Raw genomic sequence first — 8,632 nt, forward strand, 5'->3', positions numbered from 1 at the left:
TCCGGGGAACGGGAGAAGTCTGAGGGATCGGGGCGCGCGATCGCCTTCAAACATCGAGCGCCCCCCCAAAAAACGATGCGAGCCCTCACTTCTGCCATATCTGCCCCTTCCATTTACCATGCAAATAGAACCACCCTCACCAGAAGGAACGCAATCCTCCCCCATAACCTTTGAACCTGTTAAAAGGACGCTGCAAGCACACGCAGGAACTGCCCCCCCCGGACAGGCTACTCCCAACACCTGCCCTTACCCTCCCTCCCCTTAAAAATTCCCTATCTAAAAAACCCCAAAGGCTCTTCCTCGACGCATGCCACCTCTGTGGGTCCCAAGACCCGTCATTGAGGCCGGCCCTCGGTAACGAAGCGGGCCACTCCTGTGAGGTGGGGGCACCTCGCAGGCGCAAGAGTTCATGTACCGAATATCGCATAGATATGATAGAAGTCGGCGAGAGGTGATACTGTCCCAGGATAGCAGAATGTTACATAACAGTTCCTCACATGGATACCCGTTATCTGATGACGCTTCAAATGGGGGCTGGCATATGATGACAAGAATAATATATAGATGGAAAAAGATGGAAAAAAATAGGCAGATAGCATTTATGGCTGCTAGTCCATAATAAAGTCCTGGTCCAAAGATCTTAATAGGTCCGGGATATACTGCTAATCCGCCCATAGCTCAGTCCTAAAATCCTAAAAATGAGGTAGGTGGCTCTTCTATCCCCGCCATTGGTATCCACTGTTGTTTCCGGATAAGTCCCCCGGCAGGTCGCAAACAGGTCTCAAAATCTCCTCCACAGCAGTTCCAAAGAAACAATCATGGCCAAAGAGTCCCAAAAGGCCATGTAAGGTGCAGATGACATTGCACATTGTAATAACGGGAAGAAACAGGCCAAAGTAGGCCAGGACTCCTCCAACGCCCACCACACCGCTGTCCTCCACCAAGATGGTCCGGGCCAAAACCTCTCCAAGGCAGGCCACTCGCCCCAAAAAGTCCAGGTCCTGTCCAAAGGCCTGACCACTCCACTGGCCAGGCCTTTTCCAAGAGCCAGGCCAGGCACCTCCAAGGAGGGCCGGCATGCTGTAAAATATTATATACAAAGTCAACTTTTATTGCCCCCAACAATCTGGGTCCTCATTTTACCTACCTTATAAAGGATGGAAGGCTGAGTCAACCTTGGGCCTGGTGGGACTTGAACTTGCAGTAATTGCAAGCAGCTGTGTTAATAACAGACTGCTTAGTCTGTTGAGCCACCAGAGGCCCCATCTAGGGTGAACCAGTAGCACGCACTGAGTGAGTGGGATAAGTACCTAATGTGCCTAGCTGACAACTTAGTCATACAAAAGTTTGAGGAGGGAACTAGAGGGTCAACTATAGTGGACTTAATTCTTACCAACAGGGGTGAAATGGATGAGGGAGTGGACATTGTAGGAATTCTAGGGCAGAGTAAAAATGTTATACTTAGAATTCATCACAATGGGAACACAGGTAATGAACAAAGTCAGACCAGTGCTTTAGACTTTAGCAAAGTTGATTTCAGCAAATTAAGAGAGAGATTAGAAAGGAATTCATGGATGGAAATCCTAGAGGTAAAAACTGTTCAAGATACTACTCTGAAAAATGAGATAATAAAGGCACAAATAAAAGCACTATCATGGAGACATAAAAACAATAGAATAGAATAGAATAGAATTTTTATTGGCCAAGTGTGATTGGACACACAAGGAATTTGTCTTGGTGCATATGCTCTTAGTGTACATAAAGAAAAGATACGTTCATCAAGGTACAACATTTACAACACAATTGATGGTCAATATATCAATATAAATCATAAGGATTGCCAGCAACAAAGTTACAGTCATACAGTCATAAGTGGAAAGAGATTGATGATGGGAACTATGAGAAGATTAATAGTAGTGCAGATTTAGTAAATAGTTTGACAGTGTTGAGGGAATTATTTGTTTAGCAGAGTGATGGCCTTCGGGAAAAAACTGTTCTTGTGTCTAGTTGTTCTGTTGTGCAGTGCTCTATAGCGTCGTTTTGAGGGTAGGAGTTGAAACAGTTTATGTCCTGGATGTGAGGGATCTGTAAATATTTTCACGGCCCTCTTCTTGATTCGTGCAGTATACAGGTCCTCAATGGAAGGCAGGTTGGTAGCAATTATTTTTTCTGCAATTCTAATTATCCTCTGAAGTCTGTGTCTTTCTTGTTGGGTTGCAGAACCGAACCAGACAGTTATAGAGGTGCAAATGACAGACTCAATAATTCCTCTGTAGAACTGAATCAGCAGCTCCTTGGGCAGTTTGAGCTTACTGAGTTGGCGCAGAAAGAACATTCTTTGTTGTCCTTTTTTAATGATGTTTTTGATGTTAGCTGTCCATTTGAGATCTTGCGATATGATAGAACCTAGAAATTTGAAGGTTTCTACTGTTGATACTGTGTTGTCTAGTATTGTGAGAGGTGGAAGTATGGAAGGGTTTCTCCTAAAGTCTACCACCATTTCTACGGTTTTGAGTGTGTTCAGTTCCAGATTGTTTTGGTTGCACCACAAGGCTAGTCGTTCGACCTCTCGTCTATATGCGGATTCGTCATTGTCTCGAATGAGACCAATCACTGTTGTGTCATCTGCGAACTTCAGTAGCTTAACAGATGGATCGTTGGAGATGCAGTCATTGGTATATAGAGAGAAGAGAAGTGGGGAGAGCACATAGCCTTGGGGGGCCCCTGTGCTAATTGTACAGGTATTTGATGTGATCTTGCTTAGCTTCACCTGCTGCTTCCTGTTTGTTAGGAAGCTTGTGATCCACTTACAAGTCTGTTCCGGTACCTGTAGCTGGTTTAGCTTAGTTAGAAGAATGTCTGGAATGATGGTATTGAATGCTGAACTAAAGTCTACAAAAAGGACCCTTGCATAGGTCTTTGGAGACTCAAGATGTTGTAGGTTGTAGTGCAGAGCCATATTAACAGCATCATCTGTTGATCTATTTGCTCGGTATGCAAATTGCAAGGGGTCTAACAGCGGATCCGTGATGGTTTTCAAGTAGGAAAGCACTAGCCTTTCAAAGGTTTTCATGACTACAGATGTTAAGAGACTCCAGATAAGACCAGCATAGTTGCACAAAGAGCTGTCTGACAAACTGTGGGACAAAAAGGACAAGTGTAGAAAAATTAAAAGAGGAGCATGTAACAAAAACAAAATACCAACAAATAGCCTGAACCCCTAAGAACTGAGATAGGGAAGCTAAGACACAGAATGAAGTAAGACTTGCAACAAATATCAAAAATAATTTAAAAAGTTTATTTCAATATGTAAAAAACAAGAACAAAGCAACAAAATTATTGGTCCACTAATGAGAGAAGATGGTAAGAAGATGATGGGCAACAGGGAGAAAGCAGAACTGCTTAATTCTTTCTTTGCATGAGAGAGAGAGAGAGAGAGAGAGAGAGAGAGAGATGTTGTAATCCCCCCCAGAGTCACATTGTAGCAAGATGGGCAAAAAACAAATTTCATAAATAATAAACCTTATTGCCTCCTTTGATAAAATGACTAAATTAATGGATCAAGGAAACACTATGAATATAGTAAACTTGGGATTCAGTAAGGCATTAGTAGCCACAGCCTGTTTCTTAATAAAAAAGAATAATATGGGATAGACAGTGTAGTCACCAGAATGGATTAGCGATAGGCTGACCAATGCACTCAGTGTGTGGTTCTCACTGGAACTACATCTACATAGAGGGAATCATGCAATGGGGTACCTCAAGGTCACATTGTGTAGCCAGTATTCTTCAACATCTTTATAAATGATCTAGATGGGATATAAAGGAAACTCATCAAATTTGCAAGTGACACCAAGTTGGGGTAATTGTTAACACTTTGGGAGATAGACTGAAGATTCAGAATGATCTTGACAGACTTGAGCTTTAGGCCCTATCGGACAAGATGTAGTTCAGTGGTGAGAAAAGTAGGGTACTGCACTTAGTCAAGAAAAACCAAGTGCATAGGTACAGAATAGGCAGTACCTGGCCCAACAGTAGCAGGAGAGGGAGAAGTAACTGTGAGAAGGATCTAGATGTTCTAGTGAACCACCATCTAGCCAGCAGTGTGCTGCAGCTGTCAAAAAGACCAATGCAGTCATAGGCTGCGTCAGCAGGGGGAGAGCATCATAATCACACGAATTGATAGTACTGCTCTCTACTGCACTGGTGTGGCCATACTTGGAACAGTGTGTCCAGTTCTGGTCATCATGACACAAAACAGATGTTGAAGTCCTAGAAAGAGTACAGAGAAGAACAACAAAGATGACAAAAGGTCTGGAGGCTAAATTGTTCAATGAATGGCTAAGAGAATTGGGTAGAAGAGAAGGATTAGGGGTGACATCTCCCAATACTTGAAAGGCTGTCACAGGGAAGAGGTATCAATTTGTTCTCCAAAGCACCTGAGGGCAGCACAAGAATCAATGGATGGAAGCTCCTCAGAGGGAGACGTAACCAGGAACTAAGAAGAAATTTCCTAAAAGTAAGAATGGTTAATCAGCTTGCCTCCTGGGGTTGTAGCTACTCCATCGTTGGAAGTTTTCAAGAAAAGATTGGACAACCATTTGTCTGGAATGGTATAAGAACTCCTGCCCTGGTCAGGTAGTTGGACTAGAAGACTTCCAATGTCCCTTCCAGCTGAGTCTATGGTTCTCAACACATTGGGAGAGCATGAAATTGGGAGAAATTGTTTTATTATAAGAATTTAAGATTTTGGCAGAGATGCTAGGTAGATAAGTGCACAGGTTGACATCTGGGGACCACTGGCCACATAATTATTTAAATGTTAAATTGATTGGCATATTCAGACAGAAGAAAATGATCAGAATAATTGGACATGTAGACTTAACTGAGTTCCATGTAAGAGTTGAGCCAAAGAGCTTACAGCTATCAAGTGTTCAGGCTACTGTAGTGAGTTATATACATCAAAATAAATAAATTAAGGAATCAAGAATCCAATCCCTCATGTGAATACAGTCTCAGTGTGCCTAGGTAAACAATAGGTGTAATATCGCTATCTTCTTGAAAGTGGCATAACTGGTGTTTTTTCATTCTTTCATCTTTCTGCATCACTGTCCAAAAGGAGAAATTGATGATTAGGGGACTGGAGAATAAAACACATGAAGAATGGTTACATGAACTGAGCATGGCTAGTCTAGTGAATCTAGACATCTAGACATAAATCTAGAAATCTAGACAGCGTACTAAAAAGCAGAGACATCACCCTGCCAACAAAAGTGCATATAGTCAAGGCTATGGTTTTCCCAGTTGCAATGTATGGCTGTGAAGGTTGGACCATAAGAAAAGCTGAGCGCCAAAGAATTGAGGCCTTTGAACTCTGATGCTGGAGAAGACTCCTGCGAGTCCCTTGGACTACAAGGCGAACAAACAAGTCAGTTCTAGGGGAGATCAACCCTGACTGCTCTTTAGAAGGCCAGATCCTGAAGAAGAAACTGAAATACTTTGGCCACCTAATGAGAAGGAAGGACTCACTGGAGAAGAGCCTAATGCTGGGAAAGATTGAGGGCAAAAGAAGAAAGGGACGACAGAGAACGAGGTGGCTGGATGGAGTCACTGAAGCAGTAGGCATGAGTTTAAATGGACTCCAGAGGATGGTAGAGAACAGGAAGGCCTGGAGGAACGTTGTCCATGGGGTCGCGATGGGTCGGATACAACTTCGCAACTAACAACAACAAAGTCTAGTGAAGAGAAGGACCAGGGGAGACATGATAGCCGTCTTCCAATACTTGAGGGGCTGCCACAGAGAGTAGGAGTCAAACTGTTTTCCAAAGCACCTGAAGGCCAGACAAGGAATAATAGATGGAAACTGGCCAAAGAGAGGTTCAACATAGAAATGAGGAGGAACTTTCTGACAGTGAGAACTATCAACCAATGGAACAGTTTGCCTTTGGAAGTTGTGGGAGCTTCATCATTGAGACTTTCAAGAAAAGGTTGGATTGCCATTTGTCAGAAATGGTATAGGGTCTCCTGCTTGAGTGGGGGGTTGGACAAGATGATCTATTAGGTCCCTTCCAATCTGTTAATCTGTTACTAAATAAGAAAAAATGGATGTATTTCTTTCTTTCTGATTGCTGTTGTCACTGCTTACATACCTGGAAATGAGATATGAAAGGTAGGGACATGAAGAGGAAGACCAAGTATAGGAGCAGGAGTTTTCAGACTCAGCATGTTCTTCCAGATTAAAATGTTGATACTGGTATCTAACAGTGGCACCTTCAGATGCTGGGAAAGCATATAATTAATATTCCATGAAATATACACTCTGTATTTTGCTGTTCGCTCATATTTTAAAACATTGTGGGAAAGAATGAAATACTGTAAGACTCTGATTCATTTCTTTGTCAAGAACTTAGACAAAATATTATAAGAGATGTATAAGAAAAACAAGAGGGGAAAACAACATTTGGGGAAGTAACTAACATGATCTGGAAAGAAAAATAATAAAAATAGAAGCATCTCTCAAAATACTGTCTGTTCTAAAAATATTATGGCTAGTGATGTGATGGAGATTCTCAGTGATGTGATGGAGATTCTCAGTCATCTAGGTCATGGTTGTCCCAAAGGTGTTTTTTTCAAGAGGCAGCTGGACTTTCTGTTTTTTCTTTGAAGACTTCACTTCTCATCCAAGAAGCTTCTTCAGAGCTGAAGAAACTTTTTGGATGAGAAGTGAAACGTCTTCAAAGAAAAAAACAGAAAGTCCAGCTGCCTCTTGAAAAAAAACACCTTTGGGATTAGTAATGTGATAAACCTTCACAGGCAAAGGCAACAGCTGCGAAACACAGTCAAATCACTTCAGAAGTTCATTGATTTTGCAGTAAAACTGTAAGTACTTCACTTAATAATGATTTTTATGCTCACGCTCTCAAATCTTGTACTCAGGCTACAAGTGCAATCAGGTCAGGGTTGCATCGTAAAGAAAAAGAAACCAGAAAACAATGATGCTTGACTGGAGAGATACTTTAATCATGAGCTAATCTACAAACTAAAGCAAAGCAAGCTAATCTAAACAGAAGATTATTAGAAGATGCTAATTCTCTGTTTAAATTATTTAGACTGGATTAAAAAAAAAACCTTTTATTATGTTTGTAATGTTTTCATTTATCTGAGAGGCTCTAGTCCCCATCCCGTTTCATTGGGTCATAACCTGGAATCTAATTCTTTGCTTTCTGTATTTTCATAGGAAGATTGGATCAAGCCGAATGAATAGTGGGAGCTCTCTGCAAACATTTTCTTACATTTATTTAAAATCAGCTAGCAGCTTTATGAAGGAGGCACATGTGGGAAAATGGAACCCTGCTAAGCACAGACTGCCCAGCAAAATCAAGACAGACTTTAAAAACAAAACAAAAAACCTTCTGCTATTGCAAAACCTAGAATTAGAGAAGGAAAATGTTACTATGTGAACATTTGCTTCATTAAAAAAATATTTTTAATAATCCTAGACTATTTTTATATTTATGAATATTCATAGGAACAGTCACAAAAATAATGGTGTATTTGCATGCAGCATTTTTTATAATGGAGCTATTAACACTTTTAATAGTGCAACAGCTTAATGCTGGATATACAGTCTCCTTAATCAAGGAAAAACCGGTATAGGTAAAAAAAAGAGATAGCCATCTATACTTATATTTTTTGAAATTATGCTTTCAGTGTCCTCAAACAAATTCTTTACAGGCAGATCCTGAAGACTATATATTTCAAATGGACAAAATATTAAGAACATTTCTAAATTTTGGGAATTAAGGGACAAAGAGAATGATTAAAAAAATTAAGGTGAGACTTCCGGTTGGCTCTGCTTCGTTGATGGCGGTCTTTTTTAGACCACTAACCCTGTGAGTCCGTAGAACTGCCAGGACAGCGCAAATCAGCTGTCCGGCGGCTTGAAAATCTCCCCCTCGGGTGAAGAGGGAGAGATGAGCATTCGGGCTGAAGTTGAGCCCCCCAGAGAAGCCCCAGAAAAGTTTCTGGAGGCTCGAGGGGAGTGCTCCTTCTAAAGCCTGAAAGAAGCTCCTGACCCGGAGGGCATCTGCCTTTGGGCAGAAAAAAACGTAGCGTCCAATCTCCGCGGCAGAAATGGATTTGTGATGGATTGTAACCCGGACAGAGCAGAAACCAGAGTTCTTGAATTTGTTTGCAAGAAGCCTGCAAGCCCCTAATAGAGGATACATTTGTTGCGAAGATAGGAGGGAAGAAAGCAAATAGCACTTTGTGGAATGCAAGCAAATGGCGATTTGTGTATTGGAAATGAAAGTTAAGGAAATGCTTATTAATAGCCAGTGTGGAACCAGGAGCTATACAAGAAGATACTGACTATATGGAAGAAATGAGAATTTTACGATTTATATTTTTTCTTCTACTTTGTGACTATAGTGATTTAGAAGAAAAGTCTTTTGAATCTTTCCTTTTTAACCCCTTTTTGTCCCCTGTTACTGGGTAGGTTATATATATTAAAAATGGCTCTTAAGCAAATAGTACCAAAAGCCACTAAAAACTTTGAAATTTCTTCAGTTCAGATACGAAAATTAAAAGAAGATATTAAAGAGGAATTAAGGAATTTTTTACAGGAGTTTTT

The sequence above is a fragment of the Ahaetulla prasina genome, chromosome 1 (genome assembly GCF_028640845.1).
Source record: "Ahaetulla prasina isolate Xishuangbanna chromosome 1, ASM2864084v1, whole genome shotgun sequence".
NCBI classification, from domain to species: Eukaryota; Metazoa; Chordata; class Lepidosauria; order Squamata; family Colubridae; genus Ahaetulla; species Ahaetulla prasina.